General features: G+C 45.3%; 1 protein-coding gene across 18 annotated transcripts in view; it reads right to left on the reverse strand.

The window, feature by feature from the left end:
* Positions 1–27,404, reverse strand: part of LOC100624109 (neuroligin-4, X-linked) — a 401,261-nt gene that overhangs the window by 335,051 nt on the left and 38,806 nt on the right. For 16 of the 18 annotated variants that reach the window (XM_085008984.1, XM_085008976.1, XM_085008985.1 and 13 more), the window contains exon 3: positions 23,895–23,981. The gene's annotated coding sequence lies outside the window, so the exon portion shown is untranslated. Of the gene's footprint in view, positions 1–1,679; positions 2,257–23,894; positions 23,982–27,404 lie in introns of those variants that run through there. The other 2 variants (XM_021080991.2, XM_085008979.1) reach the window with 2 other exon arrangements.

The raw sequence follows: 27,404 nt of genomic DNA on the forward strand, positions 1-27,404 counted from the left end.
CCTGCATGTGTGTGTCTGCTTCCCCAAGATTTTCCCACGTCAGATGAAAATTAGAAGCCCCCTTCCCATGAGGCCCAATCTGATGTTTATTTTCACTTCTCAAATGAAGCACTTTTGAACACACCGAAAGAACCTCAAAAATTCATTCGCTTTAAGTATATTCTACAACGTAAGCCAGGAAGACAAAACTCTTTACAAAGGTAAAGGCCATTGGGAGTTTGGGATTCAAAGATACACACCCTGACAGATAAATTGGATCAACCACAAGGACCTACTGTCTAGCACACAACTCAATACTCTGGAATAACCTGCAATGGAAACGCATCTGAAAACGCATGGACTCATGTATGTTTAACTGAATCGCTTGGCTGCCCCTTGAACACAACCTTGGGAATTAACTCTCCTGCAATTAAAAAAGGTATGTCATTTTTTTTTAAGGTCACAGCAGATCAGAAGGGGCAAGAAGCAGGCATTTTCCCCCTAATCCGAGGAGCCACTCCCCTGGAACCAGGCTGGTCTTTGACCTGATAGGAAGGGACCTCACAGCAGACACAACACTGGCTTCTCCAACACGGGGGCAGGTGACCAAGTCTACAAACAAGGGTCATTTGAGAGGAAGCAACACGGGGACCGGATCATGTCCTGCAGGCAGTTAGAAACATCAGCATGCACCATGGAACCCGTCAGTGGGCTTCTCCTAAAAATACACGAGATTCCTCGAAAATCAACACCTGTGTAAGCCACTGGCCTCTTAGCTAATAAGCCACAGACCTGCATGCCATCTGAGGTGCCCTGAAGAAATGCAGACTCGCTCCTGCTAAAGATAAAGTGCTCTATAATCGCCAGGCCTTTTTATTTTTTTTCTTTTTTCTTTTTCGGGCCGCACCTGCAGTATATGGAGGTTGCCAGGCTACGACTCCAATCGGAGCTGCAGCTGCCAGCCTACAGCACAGCCACAGCAACACCAGATCTGAGCCGCGTCTGCGACCGACACCGCAGCTCACGGCAACACCAGATCCTTAACCCGCTGAGCGAGGCCAGGGATGGAATCTGCATTTTCAGGGATACTCGTCGGGTTCTTAACCTGCTGAACCACAACAGGAACGCCCTCGCCAGGCTTTTTGGGAGAGCAGCTCAATCGTCCTCCCCCAGCAAAGCCTGGGAAAGGCCAGGTTCGAGTGGAAAAACCCTGGCGTCCACACGAGCATCCTTGATCCCCTCAACAAATTCCTAGAGCCGGTAGTGATGTCCCCCCACCCCCGCCCGACTCTGGAGCAAAGGGACCTCATGGAACGAGACCGGCCCAATGCCCAGAGCTCCTCCACGAAGCCGCGGGCAACTAGTGCCAGCAACACACAAACTGAGAAAATGCCATTGCATTCCACCTCACCTGCCGTTCCAGAAGCTGGCACAATGGCCTCACAAGGGTGCCCCTGGGCTCGCCCGAGAGGCTTCCCGCGGGACAGACAAAGCACTCCACAGTGGGAACGTCCTGTGACTTGGGTTTCAAGAAAAGGAAAACCGCCAGAAAACGAAAACGTTTTCTGAGAGAAGCAGGAGGCTATTCTGCGGGATGGCCGGCTTTGTCCAAAGAACAAGGAAAGACGACAAAACCAACAGAGGGATGACGCGGGCTCCCTGGACATCCTGGTTTCGTCTCGGGAGGGAAAGGGCCTTACCTAGGGGGATGTGATTCTCACAAGAGCAGGTGCTCCCGGAGGGCCGTGCCTCTCGAACCCGGCTGGATGGATATTCGAATTCCAGGGAGGACAAGGACCACGCCGCCCCGGCCGCACTCCAGGCTGAGTCTGCAGGCGCCTCTAGGACGGGGAGGTGCAGGTGGGGGTGGGTATTTGTTAAATCCTGCAGGTGAGGCTAATAGACCTCTCCATCGGCCAAAGGGCGCTTTAGGAAAAGGTATGCACACCACCCCCACCCCAGACACACCGTGTAATTGGAGCCTTTTTTATTTTAATTTTTGCCTTTAGAAGAATTTCCTTTCAATAAAGGAAGACTCAAGCGGGTGTTGTCTTCAGAGCCAAAGTGCATATTCTGTTGAAGCATCAACAGGAACAGCAGGTAGCAAATTCTTGCCCGGAGGCCGCCCCCACCCCCAATGGCAATGCCTGCTGGGGAGGCAAACAGGTTCAGGTGTGTCAGCTTCTTCAAATACGCCCCAGCGTGGTTTTTCTTTCTTTTTTTTTTTTTTTTTTTTTTTTGTTATAGTTAATTTACAATGTTGTGTCAATTTCTGCTGTCCAGAAAAGTGACCCAGTCATCTATATAGACACACTCCCTTTCTCTCATGTATCTTCCATCCTGGTCTATCCCAAGAGACCAGAAAGAGTTCCCTGTGCTGGACAGCAGGACCTCATGGCTTCTCCATTCTCAATGGCATACTTTGCATGTACGAACCCCAAATTCCCCATCCATCCCACTCCTTCTCCTTCCCCCCTTGGCAACCCCAAGTCTGTTCTCTGGGTCTGAGAGTCTGCTTCTGTTCTGTCGATAGGTTCATTTGTGCCCTATTTTAGATTCCACACATAGACATGATATCATATGGTATTTGTCTGAACAGTACTTTTTTTTTTTTTTTTTTTGCTTTTTCTTGACATAGCATTTTTACTTATTTATTTATTCATTCATTTATGTTGTCCTTTTAGGGCTGCACCCACGGCATGTGGAAGTTCCCAGGCTAGGGGTTCCAATCGAAGCTATAGCTGCCAGACTACACCACAGCTCATGGCAATGCCGGATCCTTAACCCACTGAGCAAGGCCAGGGATCGAACCCACCACCTCATGGATACTAGTCGGGTTCGTTAATTTCTGAGCCACGACGGGAATTCCATCATGTTTACTTATTTATAAATTGAAGGATTGTTGATTTACAATGTTGTGCTAATTTCTGCTGTACAGCAAGTGGACTCAGTTTTATACACACACACACACACACACACTTTTTCATATTCTTTTCCATGATGGTTAATCACAGGATATAGAATAGAGTTCCCTGGGCTCTACAGGAAGACCTTGTTTATCCATCCTATAGACAGTTGTTTGCTTCGGCTAATCCCAAACTCTCAGTTCCTCTCCTCCTCCCCCTTGGCAACCCCAAGTCTTCTCTCTGTGTCTGTGGGTCTGTTTCTGTTTTGTAGAGAGGTTCTTTTGTGCCCTATCTTCACCCCACACCTACGTGACATGATAGGGCAATAACCCATTCTTAGATATCATCTAGAGACCATGCCTCCAACTGGCCTCTGGCCGCCTCCCTTCCACAGTTCCAGTGCTGTCTTGGCTACATCCTTCTCCAGAACATACACTGTTGTCATCGGGCCATTCCTGGTCGCGGCTGAACCAAGCTTTGTCCTCTAATGAAATCTCCTCTTGGGAAGCACCTGTTTTCTCAGGTGGACTCAGAGCTGCCCTTTCATGCCTTCTGGGCGTCTACTGTGCTTTTTTTCCTAAATGCCCTGTAGCACGAAAGCCCATCTCAGGCACTCTCGCTCCACAGGGTCAAATGCCTCGTTTTCTTCCTGTTGATGTTTTTTTTTTTTTTTCCTTCATGTCTCTCTCGCATGCTTCCTGGCCCCGTCGGGTCCTGGAACTCATGGGGGACCCGATTCCTCTGGCCAACTTCCGTGACATCCCCTGGCACCCTCTGACCTCACATGGACAGTCTGGTTCACCGCAGAATTCCCGATCAGAACTCCGTTGTCTTCAGGATTGTGGAAGTTTTGGTCTTTGGGAAAGACGTGAAAGGGCCCCTGGCATTCTCAACTCCTCATTCCTGGGGGGGTTATATTTTCTTTATTAGCCCTTCCAACCATGCTTGAGGACCCCAAGCTCTTCCCATCTTTCCAATGTAGCAGCTGAAATTGGCACATGTCACAGCAGCAGGCTAAAGGAGTGTTTCATTTCATTCTCGTGCGGGGCAGCCAACATCCCACATAAGCCCGGAAGCTTCTATCTTGCAAGGATGGGGAAAAAATTAATACTGTTAAGTCACTTCTGCCTCTTGTGTTCTCTGTCACCTGTTTCTGCAACCACTATTTGGATGATAAATTCCTGGACCGAGACAATTTTCTTTCTTTTTCTCCCCTCCCCATTCTGGTTTCTCATCCGGTTGTAATCCATAGGAAATATCCTCATATTTATTTCTCTATTCAGTTTTGTAAACTTGGCTATGAGAGGAGTTCCCGTTGTGGTGCAGTGGAAACGAACCCCACTCGTGCCCCTGAGGATGTGGGTTTGATCCCTGGCCACAGTCAGTGGGTTAAGATCCACTGTTGCTGGGAGCTCTGCTGTAGGTCACAGACGAGGCTTAGATCCCACATTGCTGTGGCTGTGACGAAGGCCAGCAGCTGCAGCTCTGATTCAGCCCCTAGCCTGGGAACTCCCATATGGTGCGGGTGCAGCCCTGAAAAGGCAAAAAAGAATAAAAATAAAAAAATTAACGTGGCTACTAGATTACTTTTACATGAGATTCCCATTTTTCTTGAAGGATGGATATGTTAGCACATTTCCCACAAGTTATAGATTAGAGAGAGGTTTTCTTTTTTGGTTTGTTTTTTTTTCCCACGTTTCTAGTTGGTGCTATGCCTGCTTCCTCCAAAAGCCTTTTTCTGCCGTTTGTTTTTTTGACTCTCTTTTTGGGGGAGGCCATCCTAGATGTTCTACGATGTAAGGTGATATTCTCTGAAGAATCTTTCCTTTTTTTAAGAATAAGCTCTGTGTCAGGAGGCAGTGGTCCTCAACAGGTGACTTTTGTATGATGAAAAGGCAATTTATTCCAATGGCTTTCAAACGCTATTTATGGGGGGCTTTTCACTGCCTGTTCAGTTTCCCCATGAAAAGGGGCCTCCCTTGTTTGCAGCCCCGTGGGTTCCTCTCTCCTGCGTTAAATTTCTCCAAAATAAAGTTCTGTTTCCTGGGGAGTAGGGGAAATGATAGGGCTTTCCATATGGGATGGACACCTGTGGTTCTAGCAAAATGCCACTGAGCTTGGAGTATTCAAAGAGGTTTGAAAAAAAACTGTGTCTTCAATTCAACCTGGACAAAGAGAAATAGCAAACTCTCTACCATCGAGGTAATACTATCTTCTGACTCTGAAAAACACTGCACTGCAGGTAATAGAAGGACTTGCATTTAATACCAGTGGCAGGAGTTCCCATCATGGTGCAGTGGAAACGAATCTGACTAGGAACCGTGAGGTTGCGAGTTTGATCCCTGGCCGCGATTAGTGCGTTAAGGATCCAATGCTGCTGTGAGCTGTGGTGTAGGTGGCAGACGCAGCTCGGGTCCTTTGTTGCTGTGGCTGTGGTGTAGGCAGGCAGCTGTACCTCTGATTGGACCCCTGGCCCCATATGCTGCGGGTACAACCCTGAAAAGCTAAAAAAAAAAAAAAACAATGGCAGAGGAACAGTGGGGTACATGGAACGAGCTAGTCTCATACCACCCCGAAGTAGGAAGAATGCCCTGTAGGAAATATAATTCATGATGCCCAATGAAATGCTTTCTAAAGTCCTTGAATACATAGCCTGATGGAATATTTTTCACATCCTCTGTCTTTCTCTCCTTCCATCTCCAATCTGAAAGCACGTAATTTGTTTTCTTCATTTTTATCTGGCAAGGCTGCCTCTACAGGAGGATTACAACAATTTTGAGATAACTGGGAAATAGGATTACAAGTGAAAATGCACACAGGAAAATTAGAACCAGGAGTGAGGGTACATGCATGCAACACAAACCAAAATACATGTGCCAACGTCAAGCTTTAAACTTTCCTTGACTAACTTTCTCCCTTTCATCCTTGTCATCCAATCAATTTGACATTACAAGCTGTATCTTTCTTTGTCAATTATACTTTGAAAGGGTTCGTGATGGCCCCAAGTGTTTTTTACTCAGCCCAGAGGTTCTTTCTTTCTTTCTTTCATTCTTTTCTTTCTTTCTTTCTTTCTTTCTTTCTTTCTTTCTTTCTTTCTTTCTTTCCTTCTTTTCTTTCTTTCTTTCTTTCTTTCTTTCTTTCTTTCTTTCTTTCTTTCTTTCTTTCTTTCTTTCTTCCTTCCTTCCTTCCTTCCTTCTTTCCTTTCTTTCTTTCTTTCTTTCTTTCTTTCTTTCTTTCTTCCTTTCTTCCTTCCTTCCTTCCTTCCTTCCTTCCTTCCTTCCTTCCTTCCTTCCTTCTTTCCTTCTTTCCTTCTTTCTTTCTTTCTTTCTTTCTTTCTTTCTTTCTTTCTTTCTTTCTTTCTTTCTTTCTTTCTTTCTTTCCCATGCCTGCAGCATGCTGAAGTTCTGGGGCCATCAAACCCCCACCACTGCAGTAACCATAGTCGCAGCAGTACCAATGCTGGATCCTTAACCCAATGAGCCACCAGAGAACTCCAGCTCACAGTTCCTTAGCCAAGAACTGAGTAAGAATCTCATTTATACTGTAATAGGGAAGAACAAACCTGAGTCTACGTTAACTCTGTTTCTTTTACTTTAACCCTTATCTATACACACACACACACACACACACACACACACACACACACACACACACGCATACACATATACACACACACATATATATATATATATATATATATATATATTTTTTTTTTTTTTTTTTATAGGGCTGCACCTGCAGCATATGGAAATTCCCAGGCTAGGGGTCAAATCAGAGCTGTAGCTGCTGGCCTACACCACAGCCACAGCAACACCAGATACTAGTCGGGCTGGTAACCCTCATACTCCCAACCCTTGTGCAATATTTACTGTCTGTGCTGAGTCATGATGGCTCTGCATCTTTTGTAAAAAAAAAAAAAAAAAAAAAAATGTGGCCTGTAGCCTGAAATATACAGGGTAGCCTATTCTCAGGGCTCTGATCTTTCAACATAGAACACTTTTCCATTCACATAGAGATAAAATGATGCTGAACAGAAAACAGCCTTTGTCTTGAAGGCTGACAGAAACCTGGTGACTCGACCTGCAAGAATAACAGATTTCAACACCAAGAAGTTTGCAACAATCAACCGGACTCCTTCCTCACCTTGCCTTTGGAAATGTTTTGCGTAGGGAGTTCCCTTCCTGGCTCAGCGGTGAACAAACCCAATGAGGATCCATGAGGATGCGGGGGTTCGATCCCTGGCCTCTCTCAGGGGGTTAAGGACCCAGCAATGCCGTGTGCTGTGGTGTAGATTGGCGACGACAGCTCCCATTCCATCCCTAGCCTGGGAACTTCCATATGCCTCAGGTGCAGCCCTAAAAAGCCAATAAAAAAAAAAAAGTTTTGCTGAAACCCTTCAAGGAGTTCAGGGCTATTGGGGGGCCGCTCACCTCCTTGCACAGTCCTGCAATGAACCTTTCTGTGCTCCAAACTCCCACGTCTTGGTTTGCTTGGGCTGACTGTGCATCTTCAGGCACAGAGTCTTGCAGTCGTTAACAAAACCTTTAGAGAATAGAACATCCAGTGGGACCAACTGTTTTCCGATCTTGCCAAAAGCACTAAGTCGAGTCCATGAGTGTACTAATATACTAACTAGAATGACAACCTAGAAGTATGCGAAAGCCAAAATTCAATGCGAAAAAAGAACAAACCCTGCCACCATCATCACTGGCATTTTTCCAGCCTGAATCATCTGGTTGAGGTGCTAGCAAAACGGAAATCCACCCCGGTTGGGGAAATAGGATACACGGAACCAGTCACACTGTGTAGCCCCATATGCCCATGCATTTCCATAGAGTAAGAAATACTTAGATCACTTTGAAAAGTATAGGAGAGGAGTTCCCATCATGGCTCAACAGTAATGAACCCAACTAGGATCCATGAGGATGCGGGTTCGAGCCCTGGCCCCACTCAGGGGGTCAGGGATCTGGCACCACTGCAAGCTGCGGTGCAGGGCGCAGACTCTGCTCGGATCCCGCATTGCTGTGGCTGTGGTGTAGGGCTACAGCTCTGATTCAACCGCTAGCCTGGGAACGTCCATATGCCGCAGGTGCTGCCCTAAAAAGAAAACAAGAAAAGTAGCTTGAAGAGAAGCTGTTAAACAGAGTTGCCTAACAAAGAAGGAAAATGCAGGACAGTCCCTTTGCAGCCACTCCAGACACCACATTCTTTCACAATTTACAGATCTGCTCACACCGTTTAGTCTTTTTTTTACAAAACATATCAGCACTATGTGACAATTTCCATAGCCTCGAATTTGCAAATGAAAACTCAGCAGCTTATCTAAACAGTACTGTGGGATTAACTTTCCAATTTTAGGATTAGCTATACAGAAAATCAAATCCTACCCTGTCTTCCCCAGAAGAGAAGCTTAGGCGGGGAAAGTTGGGGGAGACGTGGAAAAACGTGTGCATTTAGAGCAACGAAGGGAGATGACGGGGGATCAGATGTGATTTTCTGTAACATCAATGATATATTGCATTTGTCTAGTTCTTTAGGTTTTCAAAGGTAGAGATTTGCTACCAGGGTGGGTGGGTTCCCTGAAGGTAGATGTCAATAATTTCACGTTGCCTTGGATACCAGCCTCGCCCAAAGAACTGAGGTTGGCTGGCTGGTCTTCAGGGAGGGGCACTTTCAAAGGCCCCCTCCCATGTCTCGTTTTCCAAGCTAGAAACAGTTTCCTAAAAATAGGTCTGATTAATCCTTTTGGCAACCATGCCTTTGGAAGGATAATTTTGCTAAGTGTGTTCTCATTTCCAACACACATCACTGTTTTAGAATTTTTTTTTTTTTTTAAGTAGCATCTTTCCTTTCACAGGGCATGTCAAACAAAGTCTATTCCCACAATCGCACACCTTGGTCATTACCCAAAGGAGTGGAAACCTCACATCCACACACAAACCCACACACAGATGTTTACAGGAGCTTTATTCAGCACTGCGCCAATGTGGAGGCAACCAAGATGTCCTTCAGCAGGTGGATGGATAAACTGTGGTCCAGCCCGACAAAGGAACATCATTCAGTGGCATGATTCAACGTTCAAAAGAAACGAGGTATTGAGCCATTAAAAGACACAGAGGACACGTAAATGTGTGTTATCCAGTGAAAGAAGCTAATCTGAAAAGTGCTAAGTCCAACTCGATGACATCCTGGAAAAGGCAAAATTACGGAGACAGGAAAAAATACCCATGGTTGCCAGGGTTGGGGGGTGCAGAGAAGGGGACAGGGATGAAGAGGCTAACTACAGAGGAAATTTAGGGCATAGAAAATCCTCTTTATGATGCCACAATGATGGATACCTGCCATTCACACATTTGTACAAATCCATAGAATGTACAACACCAAGAGTGAACCCTCATGCAAATGATGGTTTGGGGATGGTTACAATGTATCAAGTTAGGTTCTTCTTTGGTCAAAAGTTATACCCCTCTACAAGTGGGGTGAGGGGGGTTTGTAATAAGGGAGCAGAGGCAGGGGGTAGATGAGACTTCTCCGGACCTTCCTCTCCATTTGGCTGTGAACCTAAAACTGCTCTAAAAATAGTGTTCTTTTAAAAAAGAATCAAAGGATTACAGAAATACCTTTTTTTAAATAAAGTATTTCTCTCCCCCCAAAATCACCATTATTTTAGAGGCATTAATTGAGTGCCAACAGAATTCCAGGCTGAACCCACATCTTTCTCATTCACCCCACCCACCCCATGAGAGCAGCTTCTCCTCACCCATTTTACAGAGAAGAAAGTACATGCTAGAAGAAGTTGAAACCTTTCCAGGGAGACTCAGGTGAGGCCACCATCCATGCCATGTTTTTTTCTAAAGCCTGTGCTGTAAACCACGAGGCTATAAAGTCTCTCCAGCATTATAATAGCCCATAAAGCAGAGCTAAAATGATTAAATGATAAAACCCCTCCGTGTTCACGACACTTTAAATTTTCTGATGCATTTTAGCTCTGCTTTAAGTTAAAGACATTTAGCAGCATTCATTAAAAAAAAAAAAGGTTTCTGACTTTCAATCACTCCCTCCATAATTTGAGTTCTTAAAATATATCAGCAAAATCGAATATTTTCAATCAAGTCCTGATCTTCATAACAAAAAGCAGTACTGAGAAAGTCACCATTTGCTTTGTGGAAAGGTTTTTCAAAAGTCTAGGTAACCAATCAACTCATTTCTAACTCTGTGGTCAACATGTTTGCAAAGAACAAAAGAGGAACTTCTAGATAAATTTTTTTTGCCTTTTTTTTTTAGGGACGCACCCGCAGCATAAGGAAGTTCCCAGGCTGAGTGTCGAATCAGAGCTGCAGCTGCTGGCCTATGCCACAGCTCCAGCCATGCCAGATCCTAGCTGAGTCTGCAACATACAAAACAGCTCATGGCAACACTGGATCCTTAACCCACTGAGCAAGACCAGGGATTGAACCCCCATCCTCATGGATTCTAGTTGGGTTTGTTAATCACTAATCCATGAAGGGAACTCCCCTGCATAATTTTTTTTTTTTGTCTCTTTTTTTTTTTTTGCTATTTCTTTGGGCCGCTCCCACGGCATATGGAGGTTCCCAGGCTAGGGGTCGAATCGGAGCTGTAGCCACCGGCCTACGCCAGAGCCACAGCAACGCAGGATCCGAGCCGCATCTGCAACCTACACCACAGCTCACGGCAACGCCGGATCGTTAAGCCACTGAGCAAGGGCAGGGACCGAACCCGCAACCTCATGGTTCCTAGTCGGATTCGTTAACCACTGCGCCACGACGGGAACTCCCCCTGGATAAATTTTGAGCATCTCATTCCTTGCACATTCTGAGTTTGGATCATCATTACAGGTTCGTTTCTTATGATAATTCATGTACAATTTCTCTGTCATCTAGGGCCAAAAGAGCACCTTCCTCAAAATTCAGATTTTGAGGAAGTTGGTGCCTGCTCTTTCTATGCACACACACAAAAGTCTACAACTCCAAAATGGTTCCAAGGGGCTTAATGTGTTGGTATAATGTTGTCTTTGGGGGGGGGGGCTTTTTGCCTTTTCTAGGGCTGCATGTGCAGCATCTGGGGGTTCCCAGGCTATGGGTCTAATCGGAGCTGTAGCCACCGGCCTACGCCAGAGCCACAGCAAGCCAAGTCTGCAACCTACACTACAGCTCACGGCAACGCTGGATCCCTAACCCACTGAGCAAGGCCAGGGATCGAACCCACAACCTCATGGTTCCTAGTCAGATTCGTTAACCACTGCGCCACGACAGGAACTCCGGTATAATGTTGTCTTGATGCCCATGTGGATTTCACTGTCTTCCTCCCAATTTCCAACCCATTAGACTGTCCTTGCTCCTTAACACTGAAGGTCAATAGATACCTACAGATTTGGGATTCACAGGGTCAATACCTTCCTCTCCCTCCGTCCCCAGCACAAAGCCCCACAACACAGCAGTCCTGGCTTCACTGCGGTAGGTAAATATCTCATGAAATGCCCACGTGTTAATCCTCAGAACCTGCAGATATGTTATTTTACATGGAAGAGGAGGAACGAAGGTTGAAGATGTAATTACAGTCACTAATCAGCGGGACTTGATATACAGAGATGATCATGAATTATCCAGGTGCACCCAAGGGTATCACAAGCGTTCTTACATGAGAAGAACGAGACAGAGGAGAGGGAACCAGAGGTTGGCAGCATCAGGAGACCCAAGCCCACGAGCTTTGAAGATTGGGGCAGGGGGCTGGGAGCCCAAGAAGGCAGGCTGCCTCTAGATACTGGAAGAGGCAAGGAAACAGATTCTTCCCCAAGAACTGAGAAGACATGAAAACCTGCTGTGATGCTGATTTTAGACCAACGAGACTCCTTATGGACTTCTGGACGCCAAAGCTGTAAGACAGCACTTCTGTGCTGTCATAAGGTACTGAGGCTGTAGGAATGAGAGGAAGCAGAAAGAGCAGACCAGTACTAAGAAGGAGTGCTGGATCTGATAGTTGAGAAGACTGAGTTAATAGACAGTACTTGGAACAGTTTCTACTGGGAGGAAGAGCTCATCCTCAGCCCGTGTTAAAGACTAATAACCCCAAGAGATGAGGCTGAATTCGGGAGGCAGAAGGCCAGGGTGGCAAAGTGAAAGAGGAAAGGATGCTATCTGGGAACACACAATTCCCCCTACATAATTCTACAAACTAGTGTCTACAGGATGGATAAACAACAAGGTCCTACTGTAGGGCACAGGGACCTATATACAATATCTTATGATAAACCGTAATGGAGGGAATAAGAATACACACACACACACACACACACACACACACACACACACACACACACACACACATATATATAATATGTATAACTGAATCACTTTGCTCTACAGAAGAAATAAACACAACAATGGAAATCAACTATACATCAACAAAATCTAAAAAATGAAAATTTTAAAAATAAAAATCCACCTTGAAAAAATAACACTGTTCTATTTGTTTATCATCCTTTTGATGACACAAGCATTATACCTTGGTATGTTTATTTCCCGTACAGGATGGTCAAAATTTATGTATAATTGTAGTCATTGGTCAAATCAAAGCAGATGACACACACAGAATCATGTCCCTTGAGCTTGGAAACATGGCTTGATGATGGTACAAGCTCTAGAACATTCTAAAGAAGAGCAGGAGGCATCTTTTGACCTTCAGAAACCCAGACTTTAAAAAGTGGGAAGATGCCTCCTAAATGTCCATTGACAGATGAATGGATTAATAAGACGTGGTATATATAAACAATGGAATATTACTCAGCCATTAAAAAGAACAAAATCACGCCATTTGCAGCAACATGGATGCACCTAGAGATTCTCATACTAAGTCAGAAAGAGAAAGACAAATACCATATTCCACATAGGTGGAATCGAAAACATGGCATAAATGAACCCATCTATAGAACAGAAACAGACTCATAGACATGGAGAACAGACTTGTGGTTGCCAAGAGGGAGGGGGAGGGAGTGGGATGGATGGGGAGTTTGGGGTTAGTAGATGCAGACTATTCCATTCAGAATGGATAAGCAGTAAAGTCCTACTGTACAGAACAGGGAACTCTATGTATGACCGGGTCACTATGCTATATGGCACAAATTGGCACAGCACTGTAAATCAACTAGCTTTAATTAAAAAAAATTTTTTTTTTAAGTAGGGGTTCCTACTGTGGCACAGTTGGTTAAGGGTCCAGTGTTGCTACAGCTACGGCATAGGTCGCAGCTGCAGTTTGGATTCCATCCCTGGCCCAGGAACTTCCATAATCCAGAGGTGCAACAAAAAATAAAACAAATGATAATAAATTGAAAAATTAAAATTGGGAAGACAGTTAGAGCTGACAGACGTCAGATGGCTTGGAGCCAGGTAGGTCTTAGCTGTCTCCCTGTATGCTCTCAAATATTACGAGGGCTTCCTTGAGCACCTGAGATAAAATGCAGGTGTCCGTCCTTGGGGTACACACATGCAGAAAACTTGTGGCCCCAAAATAATGCCTTTGGTATGGATGAAGAGACATAACCAGAATTCCAGGCTGAAAAACCTCCTAAGAAGGGTGGTTACCCCATCTTGCTTGTATGACATAATTCAGTTCGACCATGTTCAGCCACGGAGTCCTGATACTTGACGAAATATCCAAGAAGGTCTACTGTGAAGACAAGTGGATTTATAGCTGCATTAATAGACTGATCTTATCACTCTCTGTAGGAAGGTACCGTTTGCTAGGATCCTTCTGTACACAGTGGACTAGATCATTCCTGAAAAGGTGCCCAAGGTGATTTTTTTCCCAGCTACATTTCACATCCTTGCACCTCTGTATCTACTGCTGGAAGATGGACAAGATACATCCACCAAAACTGTTGGTAGAACAGAATAGAATAGAACAGAACAGAACAGAACAGAATCATGACCATGAAAGGAAGTTTGAAAACTGCAAAGCAACACGGGCATGCAAAATTATTCTAGTGGGTACTGATTTGTTTATTTCTCCATTTATTTAATTTTATGGCCATACCTGCAGCATGTGGACATTCCCAGGCTAGGGATCAAATCCGAGCTGCAGCTGCGATCAGTGCCACAGCCATGGCAACACTGGATCCTTAACCCACTGCACTGGGCTGAGAGTCAAACCCCCACCTCTGCAGCAACTAGAGCCCCTGCCGTCAGCCTCTGAACCCGGGGAGCTACAGTGGACACTGCTGACTCATTCATTTCAAATAAAGTACTGGGATATAGTGGTGGCCACCACCATAATTATGATTCCACATCCTGCTTCGAGTCCAAAAGAGCTTGAGAAAAAAAAAAAGAAAACACCTCCCTCAATGACTTTCCCTTAAACTATAAAAATGCCAGACATAAGTTCATCGTTGTAGGGGTGGGGGGGGTGTTTGTGAGCGTGCCCTTGAAACAGCTTAGTAATTCATATCAAGGGATGGAAACTTAAATCCCACAGGGCTGGCAAAACCACAACATCAACCCCGCCTCTGGAACTTCTTTCTTTTTTTTTTTTTTTAAATAGTTTTTATTTCTCTATACCTGGTTCACAGTGTTCTGTCAATTTTCTACTGTACAGCAAGGAGACCCAGTTACGCACACATGTATACATTCTTTTTTCTCATAGTACCAGACTCCATCATAAGGGACTAGATAGAGTTCCCAGTGCTACACAGCAGGATCTCATCGCTTATCCATTCCAAAGGCAAGAGTCTGAACTAAGAAAGCTTCCATAAACTAATTCACTAAAAAACACCAAACCACCGATGACAGCAAGACCCTGGGAAGGAACACAGGGGCAAGTTTGTTCAGAAAGGTCACAGAACATTAATAGAGTCAAGGTCAAGGAGAAGGCTTCAGGTCATGTCATCTCAGTCTATTTTATTGACGGCTGTTCTGCAGGTAGTTGCAATTGAGGTGTTTTTGTGCGAGAAGGTGAGCTAAAATCCTTCTACTCTTCCATCTTGTCCCAACCACAAGGTCATGCCTCCTCCGCATCAAGGTCATTCCAAACACTCGGCACTTGATAGTCTAAATGCTAAGCATCTCTTGGGAAGGTCCTTAACGCGCAGTCATTTTTTTTTAAGCTACGTTTTTTAGGCTGAAATGCAAAAGAATGGCTCCTTCTGTCATTTGGATGGTCTTCCTAAGAGGAGAGACGTCTAGGTGTTGGAGTGTCCAGGTGGGTCCCCCGGTCTCCTCAGTGCATGACGGTGTGTTGACTTTGATGCCTTGTGATCAGTGCCAGGTTCACAGCAGGTGACGAGGCTGTCGCCGACGGCTGGTGTCTCAGACTTGAGCAGTGGGCACTGGAAGCTCAGCCTCGAAGACCCATTAGGCTGGAGGGAGCACATGCTTCTCTCTTGGGATGAAAAAGCCATTGCAGATCACAGGGACACCAGCCAAGTTCAGGTTCCTGTCGTGAGCCAGAAGACGGCTTGTTCTTCCTTCCCAAGGCTGTGAGGTAGGCTCCCTTTTATCCTTTCTTCCTTCCCAAAAATGCTGCCTTGACTCCTTTCGATGCTAAAGACAGTGCCTTTCCAGAGCACATGGAAAAAGATGGCTAAAGTCCTGATGCGTAGAGCCCTTCCAGTTTTAGGTAAATTTAGCTCCTTTTGTCTTAGCAAATTAAACGTGTTGCTTTAGGCAATAGGTTCAATTTAGAAATTAAAACAAAAGGCTTTAAGAGAGAACAAAAGAACTCAGTGAATTTCCAATTGGGAGAGCCCCAAACACTTCACCCACCTTCCTTTCTGAAACTATAGCAAGAAGGAAATTAAGAGGAACGTGCTCCAAGGTAAGGTGGGATGTGTCTCTTCAGCGTAGATAATTAACACCAGACATAGTTGTTTACTGTTTATCAACAGAAGGAGCTGCAGAATGGTGTTTAAAAAAAAAAAAAAAAAACTTAGAGTTCCCATCACAGCTCGGCAGCAGCGAACGGAGCTATTATCCATGCAGATGCAGGTTGGATCCCCAGCCTCGCTCAGTGCATTAAGGAGCTGGCATTGCTGTGAGCTGTGGTGTAGGTCGCAGACATGGGGTGGATCCTGCGTTGCTGTGGCTGTGGCTGCAGCACCAATTCGACCCCTAGTCTGGGAACTTCTAGATGCCTTTGGGGTGACCATAAATAAGCAAAAACAAACAAACATACTTTCCCTAGGCCATTTCTAAAATCAAACGAAGGAAGGAAGGAAAGAAAGAAAAGAAAAAGAAAGAAGAAAGAAGGAGGGAAGGAAGGAAGGAAGGAAGGAAGAAAGAAAGAAAGAAGGAAGGAAGGAAGGAAAGAAAGAAAGAAAGAAAGAAAGAAAGAAAGGAAGGAAGAAAGAGAGAGAGAGAAAGAAAGAAAGAGAAAAGAAAGAAAATGAGGTCAGAGTTACAATAACTCAGGTTATGTCATAGTCTCCATGACCTTCAGAAGGTCGAAATTGCTGACAGCATTTTTTTAAGGTGCACTTTCATTTCTGCTGCTATTTTGAAAACATGCGTCTTCCTTATCTTCCCTGGTGCGGAGTCCTAGCCACCAGGACAAGCTTATCCGTTCATTGCCACAGCCCCGGCGGGCAGCATCTTTCTTTAACGTAAAGGCAGAGAAAACAACATCACACGAAGAGACCACCAGTATTTCCCCTGCTCCCAGGAAGCGGCAGCCCCAGGAATTCTCTGTGCTCCAGACAGAACTGCATCCTCGCCTTCCTTGGTACATCCGCAGCTCTCAGGACAATGGGGACAGCCTCGCGTGGCCTGAGCACGGTCATCTGATGCCTTTGCCCGCGTTTGACCACCTGCCGGGATTGCAAACATTTTCACAGGTGGCCCAGAGCCCTCTCAAGAGAACCGTGACTTCCTTAGCCATCTTTTTTTTTTCTTTCCCTATTTTTAATTAATTAATTTATTTATTTTTTCAGCCATCTCTTATAATTTACCTAGGCACAAGGACACACACGCTCCTGAGAGCAAACCCATAAAGACACAGATGCGAGCATGACGGCCACGTAGTGAGATTTCCTGCACACGCAGTCTCAATCACCACCATCCCCTCGTAACGATGAATTCTATACGTAATTTTTGAGTGTGTAAGGGGCCCGGTGTGAGCCCGAGTGGCAAGGACAGAGGACAAAGCTACAGCCACTGAAATGGTACAGGGCTGGCTTGAAGACAGACCTATGAGCCCATGGAAAAGAAGAGAGAGGCCAGAAATAAACCACACCTGTAAGGTCCATACGGCGGTGGGGAAGGGGGGAGATGCTTATTGTGGGAGAGACGTGAGACACTGAAGCAAACAGGCAGGGAAGCAGTTTTGCTGCAGGTGTTCTCTTAGCGAAGGATTTCAGAAAACGGGGAAGGTGTCCCTGAGCAGGTGTGTCCAAGGGGAAAGTGGAGGTTTTTCTCACCTCCTAAAGGAAGCGGGGAGTAGGCAGCCCTGCAGAAGACAGAGTGGTCTGAACGCGAACAGGGCTGGTTCTAGACGGTTCTGCATGGTGGGACCCCTCTGGCACAGAGTGAGCGTATGTGGAGGGATGTCAGCCTTGGGGTATGGTGGGGGTTCTGGGGCCGCGTCGCCAATGGCGCCCAGTCTTTGGGGACATGGGGGAGGTCTTCTCCACACACCAGGTAGCAAGGGTCAGATGCCAAAGTGGGGTGGGGAGAGAAGGAAGGGGTGTTGGGGAAGAAGGGAAGAGGACGTCTGAGCAGAAACCAAGGTGTCAAAGAGATGGAAGAGGGAGCACTGCAAAAGCCACTGAAAGTGGCAGCTGAGACACAGCTTCTGCACTCACAGCACCACAGCCTTGGAACTGTAAAAGGCTGAGTCACACACCCCCCACCCCACCAACTCCTACACAGCCATCCACATCTGCATGTCATGAATACCTGAGAACAGATAACCTTGCAATGGGAAGGGCTTTACATGGATACACGATGTCAATGGGACTGAACTAAGGGGCCGGACGGACTTCACTTCGTATGAGGCTCTAGAGGCATCCATGTCGCTGCAAAGGGCATTATGCTGTTCTTTTTTATGCCTGAGTAGTATTCCTCTGTGTACAGGTACCACATCTTCTTAATCCACTCCTCTGTCAATGGACATTGAGGTTGTTTCCATGTCTTGGATATGGTGAACAGTGCTGCAAGGAACAGAGGTGTGCATGGATTTTTCAAGGAAAGCTTTGTCTGGATAGATGCCCAGGAGCAGAATGGCTGGTTCCTATGGTAGTTTTATATTGAGTGTTCTGAGGAACCTCCTGACTGGTTTCCATAGTGGTTGCACCAAAGACCATATGATATCTCTTACAGATGGAAGTGAACATAGGACAGAAATGAATGCATCTACAGAACAGAAACAGACTCACAGACATAAAGAACAGACTTGTGGCTGCCAAAGGGGAGGGAGGAGGAACTGGGATGGACGGGGAGTTTGGGGTTCGTAGAAGCAAATGATGACACCGAGAATGGATAAGCAATGAGGTCCTACTGTATGGCACAGGAAACTCCAATTTTCTTGGGATAGAACATGATGAAAGATAGTATGAGAAAATGAATGTATACATATGTATCACTCGAGCAACTTGCTGTATAGCAGAACATAGGCAAAACATTCTCGGACATCAACCTTACAAATGTTTTCTCAGGTCAGTCTCCCAAAGCAACAGAAATAAAAGCAAAAATAAAGCAATGGGACCTAAACGAACGGACAAGCTTTTGCACAGCAAAGGAAACCATAAAAAAAAAAAACACACACACACACAAAAAGAAAACCTACAGAATGGGATAAAATAGTATCAAAGGATGCAATGGACAAGGGCTTCATTTCTAAAATATACAAACAACTTATACAACTCAACAGCAAGAAAACAATGCAATTAAAAACTGGGCAAAAGACCTGACAAGACATTTCTCCAAAGAAGACATACAGATAGCCAACAGGCACATGAAAAAAGTGCCCAAGATCACTGATTATTAGAGAAATGCAAGTCAAAACTACTATGAGGTACCACCTCACACCAGTCAGAATGGCCATCATGAATAAGTCCACAAATACCAAACGCTGGAGAGGGTGTGGAGAAAAGGGAACCCTCCTGTACTATTGGTGGGAATGTAAATTGGTACAACCACCATGGAGAACAGCATGGAGATTCCTCAGAAAACTAAATATAGAACTACCTTATGACCCAGCAATCCCACTCTTGGACATATATCTGGACAAAACGTTCATTGAAAAAGATACACGTACCCCTATGTTCATTGCAGCACTATTCACAAGAGCCAAGACATGGAAACAACCCACATATCCACTGACAGATGAGTGGATTAAGAAGATGTCGTATATATACACAGAGGAATACTACTCAGCCATAAAAAAGAACAAAATAATGCCCTTTGAAGCAATATGGATGGAACCAGAGACTCTCATACTAAGTGAAATAAGTCAGAAAGAGAAAAACAAATACCATATGACATCACTTATATTTGTAGTCTACTATATGGCACAAATGAACCTATCTACAGAAAAAGAAACTCATGGACTTGGAGAACGGACATGTGGTTGCCAAGGGGGAGGTAGTGGGATGGACGACGGGGAGTTTGAGGTTCATAGATGCAAACTATTGCCTTTGGAGTAGATAAGCAATGAGATCCGGTTGTATAGCACAGGGAACTATATCTAGTCCCTTGTGATGAAATGTGATAGAGGCGAAAAAGAATATATATATGTCTAGGACTGGGTCACTTTGCTGCACAGTAGAAATTGACAGAACACTGTAAATCAGCTGTAATGGGAAAAAATAAAAGACAAAAATAAAGAAATTGGCACAATGGTACAGATCAACTATAATTAAAATAAAATAAAAACATTAAGGGTCCTGAGATGGGGAGATGGCCCTGGATTATCTGGGTGAGCGGAGTAGAATTAGAAGCTATTTAAAAGGAGGAGTCAAGGGTCAGAGTCAGAAGAGGAGATGCAACAACGGAAGCAGAGAGAAGGGGATGACCTTTGGGATCCTGAGACGGGGATGTCACAAGGGGGAGACGGCAAGAAAATGGGTTCTCCCCTAGATCTTCCCGGGGGAGCCAATGCCTCTTGACACTGATTTCTGCCCCAGACACCTGCCTTCCGGAATTGTATTTGGGAATGTGTCCTGTTCAAACCATCAATTTTGGGATCATCTGAGAGAGCAGCAGGAGGACAGGAAAACAGTGCCATAGGAGCGGACAGAGACGAAAATGCATTTTGACGGCTCCTTCCTTCAAGAAGATGGGCTGAGAAATATACAGCAGACTTAGGAGTGAGGCTTCAGGCGGGGGCCCTTCAGATGTGCATTTCCCAAGAGAGGGGCCTCAAGAAAGAAATCAGAAAGAAACCAACGGGAAATACGGTCAACCTGCAGGGAGCTGAAAACATGTTTGAGAATGTGTCTACGATCAGAGCTATGTATATGATCTAGGCCTTGAACAGCCACATCATTTTGAAATGTCTTTCCAAAGCAGTGTGGCCATGTTGATACAGAAGAAAAAAAAAAAAGAGAGAGAGAATTATTCCAATATATCCAGAAGATAGATCAACTCATCCATCTTCAGCTGTGCCAAACCAAGATGGCGCCACTCTGGACCAGGACGCCCACTGCTGTCTGTCTGTTCTGAAAGGCAAGGTTGACTTTCTTCTTAGATCAGCTCCATTCTGGTCAGATGTGGCCACTCATTCGGTGCTCCTTTCCTCCTTCCAAAAATAAATTTCTTTCAGCCGTACCTGCCACACATGGACATTCTCAAGCCAGGGACGGAACCCAAGCCACCATGGCTGCAACCTACACCACAACACAGCTGCAGCAACACACAAGCCTTCACCCACTGTGTGGAGCCAGGGGTCAACCCCACCCCTCCCCAGCGACTCTCCCCACTTTAGAAAAAACACCAGGTCCTTCACCTGTTGCACCCTAGCAGAAGCTCACCCCCCTCCCCAAATTTTTAACTCATTCATGTTACGTCATTGCATAGATGGGGTCTAGGACTTAACCACCGACAGGGTAATGATGGGAAAATTCCACAAGAAGGCTAAGCAGCGGGAAACGGTGGTCACTGGTCACTACGGGGACTGCATTTTCAATGACACGCTTCGGCGACAGTATCCAGGCATCCGCTGACAACGGAGAATTATTCCATATTCCGCTGCCATGCCCCTCATTCATTGATTTTTGAGCAAGCACTCAGTTTAAATAATTTTAAAAAAATGCAACTTGCGTAGCAAAAGAATTAAATTCGTCGAGGCTAAAGAATTAAATTCGTCGAGGCTTTTAATTAAATATTGATTAGAAAAGACGCAATGCGAGTACCAAGAACAAAAGAATACCTGGCAGGAAATGTAAACTCTGCCACTGACGTGTTTCCCATTTTCAAGTTTACTTTCGTGATGAATCCGCAACGTTGGGGCGTGAGAAATTAATGAGGACATGCATCCAGGTCGGAGAGGGCTCTTCATTCATCTGACGCCACTGCCTTATTACCTTGCCAGATTTTATTTGTGAACCTTCTTCCCAGAACAGCATAATATGAACAAGCCCATCCATTACCATTAAAAGGACAATTGAAAGACTCAGGCTTCCCCCAGGAAAGCTTAAATTTTCTAAGCAATTGAGAAGAAAATACGGCAGCTAACATCCTAGTCCATTTAAAAGACTTAATTACAGATAAGTCAATGCTCAATAATTGATATTCTTCCATGCATAGAGACCAGACCAGAACGAATACCAGGGGGAAGAAACATCTCTGGCATCTACGCTCCATTGCTTCCAAGCTGTACACCCACGTACAAAAAGTGTCACAGGAACCCTGTGCATATTTTCGATTCACAAAACGCAAGGAATAAAATGATACCGATGCGTTCCTTGGCTGCAAAGACGACGCTCAGTTTCCTAAAACAGAGCTAACATGGGCCAGCATGACTTTGTTCTCTCCACCTAATTTTTTTTTTTTTTAATGCTGGAAATTCGAAGAGGTGTTTGGAAACCCAGTTTGCTGAAAACAGTCGAAAGAGGGATGTGCCCTTGAAAATTTTCTCGAAGCCAGAGAAGCTGCAGATGCTTGGTTACAGCATGAATGCAGGCACATCAGGTGATGAGCGGTCACAAGATAGTCTAAAGCCACTTGTGGTCTACATTCCAAAAAACGCTCAGAAGCTACGGCACTCCAATGGGTAAGAAAGTAGGTAAGGACCCAGGACTCAATCTGTATCATCATAACTGTCTCAGCAGGGCTGGAATTGAGGGCTGAGCTGTGAAAAGTCTTAACCATGCCCAAGAAATACATGAAAGCACATTCTCTCTGCAATTTCAATATGGAGAAGAAGGTCCCGAGTTTGAATTTTAAAATATCTTTTCTTCCTTTTTTTTTTCTTTTTTTTTTGCAGCATATAGAGATTCCCAGGCTAGCGGTCGAATTAGAGCTGTAGCCACCAGCCTACACCACAGCCACAGCAACACCAGATAGGAGTCACATCTGCGACCTATACTACAGCTCACAGGACCGCCGGATCCTTAACCCACTGAGCGAGGCCAGAGATTGAATCCCACATCCTCATGGGTCCTAGTTGGGTTCGTTACCTGCTGAGCCATGAAGGAAATCCCTCTGTTTTTTTTTTTTGTTTTTGTTTTTTTCCTTTTTTAAAGCTGCTCCCATGCATATGGAAGTTCCCAGGCCAGGGGTTGAATCGGAGCTGCAGCTGCCAGCCTACAGCACAGAAATAGCAATACCAGATCCAAACCGCATCTGCGACCTACGAAGCATCTTTCAGCAACGCCGGATCCTTTACCCCACTGAACGAGGCCAGGTATCGAACGCACATCTTCACGGATCCTATGTTGGGTTCTTTGCTCGCTGGGCCACAGCAAGAACTTCTTGAACTGTAACGTATCTTCATTAATATGTGCTCCCAACCAGAGAGCATCAACGTGTTCTCCTCATCCCCCCTTCTCTGGGTGAGGCTCTATTTCTGGCTTTCAAATAAAGAGAAGAACCCCATGAGAGTTCCCTTGCGGTGCAGCGGGTTAAGGCTCCAGCACGGTCCCTGCAGGGGTTCGGATTGCTGCTGTGGCGCAGGTGCGATCCCTGGCCTGGGAATTTCCACACGGCACGGTTGTGGCCAAAAAAGCAAAATAAGCGAAGAAAGGATCCTGTGGCCTCCGTGGACCCACAGCCTGCATGACAAGCCCCTCTAACATTTTGGAACCCCCTCTTCAGGGGCTAGACCGAAAAATGAGAAAATAAAACACTGAGGGCATTCAAAGGCCCCAGGAGTGGGAGGTCCAGTGGCAGCCCAGTGGAAATGAACCCAACTCGTATCCATGAGGATGCAAGTTTGAACCCTATCCTTGTTCCCTGGGTGAAGGATCTGGTGTTGCCATGAGCTGTGGTGTAGGTCACAGATGCGGCTTGGATCTGGCGTGCTTGTGGCTGTGGTGGAGGCCAGCAGCTGCAGCTCCAATGCGATCCCTAGCCTGGGAACCTCCATATGCGCCAGGGGTGGCCCTAAAAAAACAAAAAAAAAATTTTTATTTAAAAAATTAAAAAACAAAGGTCCCAGTAGCTCAAGAGGCTTACTATAGGAAAAAGTGGGCTTTCAGCAGCCGAAGGATAAGGGGACATTTCAGAAGATTTATACAAGGTGAGTCAGAGGGCTGACTGTCCCATCTAATTAGCGAGATATACGTTGTCCTGTGGCTATTTGGAGAAACAAATAATTATGATGAAATCCTAAATTCACAATGTGTTCCCGTACATACACTCCAAGAGAGGCTGAAATCACCGTTTTGCACTTTTGCAAATTACAGATAGTTTAAAAAAAAAAAAAAAAAAGAGAGAGAAAGAAAGGAAAGAAAACTATTTTCACCAGCAAAGTAATCTGAGAGCCCTGCTAGGTTTGGACTCACCAGGCTGAAAATGCATCAACATAATAAGCCAGCGGAGATCAATGATTATTTCTGACACTTACCATTATACTGTCCTTCTAAGATGATGCCTTTAAAAATGCCTCCATGGAAATCTCCTTGATTTCTTTTCCATCTCAGCACATGTTTCTCTGTTAAAACAGAAAGAGAGAAAACAATCCACTCAGTAAAAGAGATAATGCCCCTGTTTCAAAACCTGTGTTACATTCCTCTTAAGCTTACTTTTTCTTTTCTTCTCTTTCTTTTTTTTTTTTATGGGTACACCTGTGGCATATGGAAGTTCCCAGACTACGGGTTGAATCAGAGCTGCAGCTGCAGGCCTAGGCCACGGCCACAGCAGCACAAGATCTGAGCCATTATCTGTGACCTAAGCCACAGCTTCTGGCAACACCAGGTCCATAACCCATGGAGCAAGGCCAGGGCTCAAACCTGCATCCTCATGGACACAGGTTGGGTTCTTAAACCCATTGAGCCACAGTGGGAACTCCTAAGCTTTCTTTTGGCTGGTTATAAGGACTAGCTGGTAGTGAGTTGCATAGGGTAATTCTTAACTGATTCCCTAAGAATTCAAGCAACACACATCAAGAGAGGACACCTACATGGTGGTGGCAAAATGTGGATTTTCTTTCCAATGACATGATTCCACGTCTGTTTTGAGAATTCAGATTAATTGAGGCAGTTGGAGATTACCAATAAATTTTCATTGAAGAGGAATAATCAATGTAGTCTATGTTTATGCTTGATCTAATTTATTTAAATTAAGATTTTCTTCTTTTGGTCTTTTTTAGGGCCTCACCCAAGGCATATGGAGGTTCACAGGCTAGGGGTCGAATTGGAGCTGCTGCCACCAGCCTACACCAAAACTCATGGCAACACCGGATCATTAACCCACTGAGTGAGGCCAGGGATTGAACCCTCGCCCTCATGGATGCCAGTCAGATTCGTTTCCACTGTGCCACAAGGGAACTCCTATTTAAATTGAGAATTTTATTTGATTTACATAGATACATGTGTATTCTTTTTCAAATACTTTTCCCATATAGGTTATCTCAGAAGATTGGGTAGCATTCCCTGTGCTCTACAGTAGGTCTCTGCTGACCAGCCTTAAGAATTTTAAATCCTTGAAGAATTTAATTTGTGACAGCCAATCAACATGGTAGCGGGCACTAGTTTGCAAGCACTGATTCTCAGGCTGTGGAGATCTTTTTTTTCCCTTAGAGAAGTGGGTCAAATGGAGAAGATCCAACACCACCCACTCTCTCGGCTCTCCTGCAACAAAACTAGCCTCTATTTGATCAGTCATCATCTCAGGACCATTCGGCACTTTTCTTGTCATATCACTATGGAATCTTCTCTTTAAAGGGTGACTCTCAAGGAACTCTGCTTCTTCCTGCTCATAAGGGAAGATCTCAAGAAAGCGAGTGACCCCTTTTGTGACACTGAACAGACTCCCATAGATGCTTCATGTTTTATGTCTCTAGGAAGGACAGTAAGCTGGGAAAGAGTATACATCAGTGAACACATTTCAACCCATGCGGAGTATCAGGATCAAGGACATAAGGTGTTCGGGTTTCACAGCTCACAATTCAGCCCAGAATTCAATTCTTGGAAGGTAGGATCATATTCTAATTATGTTTTTGATTACTCACAACACCTAGCACATTTAGTCATTATTTAATACATCTTTTTTTTTTTTTTTTTTTTTTTTTTTTGGTGTTTAGTGCCAAACCTATAGCATACAGAAGTTCCTGGGCTATGGGTAGAATTGGAACAATGGCTGCCAACTACATCACAGCCATGGCAATGCAGAATCTGAGTCACATCTGCAACCTCCACACAGCTCACGGCAACCCCAGACCTTAACCCACCATGTGAGGCCAGATATGGAACCCACATCCTCAGGGATACTAGTCAGATTCATTTCCTCTGAGCCACAGCAGGAACTCCTATATATCATTGATTAAAATAAATGTGTGGGAGTTCTCTGGTAGGCTCAGTGGGTCAAGGGTCCAGCATTGTCTCTGCAGTGGTTCTCGTCACTGCTGTGGAGTAGGTTCTATCCCTCGGCCAGGAACTTGTGCATGCTGCAGATGTGGACATATATATATATATATATATATATATATTTGAAAATGAATATAAAAGGACCAACAATCAGGGAGTTCCTGTTGTGACTCGGTGAGTAATGAACCTGATTAGTATCCATGAAGATGGGGGTTCGATCCCTGGCCTCATTCAGTGGGTTAAGGATCTGGCATTGCTGCAAACTGTGGTGTAGGTCACAGATACTGCACAGATCTGGCATTGTTTGTGGCTGTGGTGTAGGCTGGCAGCTGTGTCTCCAGTTCAACCCCTAGCCTGGGAACTTCCAAATCCCTCAGGTGCAGCCCTAAAAAGCTGGAAGTGGGGGATGGGGAGACCAACAATCCAAACTACATTCTTTACAGCTGACCCTACAGTCATGCAGACGAATTAATTACATTTTACATGACATTCCTAGTTTTTTTTTTTTTTGGGGGGGATGGCCACATTTGTGGCATGCCCATGTTTCTGGGCCTGGGATTGAACCTGTGCCAGAGCAATGGCAATGCTGATTCTTTAACTTATTGTTCCACCAGGGAACTCCGTGTACGTGTGCTTTGTAGGTGCACAAGTGAGGTGGAAATATCAATCAGTATTTGCATGAGTCTCCTTTATTTGCAAATCTGATACTGACGGAACCATATATTCACCTCTGATGGTATTTAGCAAACACATGTCAGGATTATTTCATCTGCTCTGCTTGCCCGTCTCACCATCTCCAGGTCTCTTCCTGGACCTGCATCACCATCACCACAGATTCTGTAGCCAAGCAGGACCCTGTGGGGCGTCCAGGGGAGAGACCCTCCCCATATTCTCTGCTGTAGCTTCTCTCTGGAGCCCTAAGATAACAGCATCTCATGCATATTTTTTTTTTGGTGGGGGGGTTGTTTGTTTTTGTTTGTTTGTTTTTAGGGCTGAACTCACAGCATATGGGAGTTTGCAGGCTAGGAGTCGAATCAGAGCTGCAGCTGCCAGTCTGCACCACAGCCACAGCTACACTGGATCCGAGCAGCATCTACAACCTACATCACAGCTCACGGCACCACCAGATCCTTAAGCCACTGAGCAGGGCCAGAGGTCGAACCCACATCCTCATGGATACTAGCCTGGTTCCGTACGGCTAAGGCTTGCGCCACAGCAGGAATTCCTCCTGAGTTTTTCAGATATGAAAAGCACCCCAAAGAGAAGAAATGAACCCCTGGATGACCCTGAGCTCTTAGACCCCAGAGCAACTGGCACCAAAAAATGTGAATCCCTGAGACCTCGCCCCTGTAGCTTATGATCAACCAATCAGTGGACTGCGCACGAGCTGATCTCATACCCTGGGACCCCCTCTCTCATCTGGCCACTGGAAAGGCTTTGCTGGAACCCTTTAGGGAGTCTGGAGTTAGGGGGGCACAAGCCACCTGTCTCTCCACATGGCCCTGCAATCAACCTCTCTCTGCTCCAAACTCCAATGTTTGGTTTGTTTG

The sequence above is a fragment of the Sus scrofa genome, chromosome Y, assembly GCF_054392235.1.
Source record: "Sus scrofa isolate SSC_HxYL_T2T_F1_AM1 chromosome Y, Sscrofa_HxYL_maternal_Yorkshire_Landrace_v2.0, whole genome shotgun sequence".
Lineage (NCBI taxonomy): Eukaryota > Metazoa > Chordata > Mammalia > Artiodactyla > Suidae > Sus > Sus scrofa.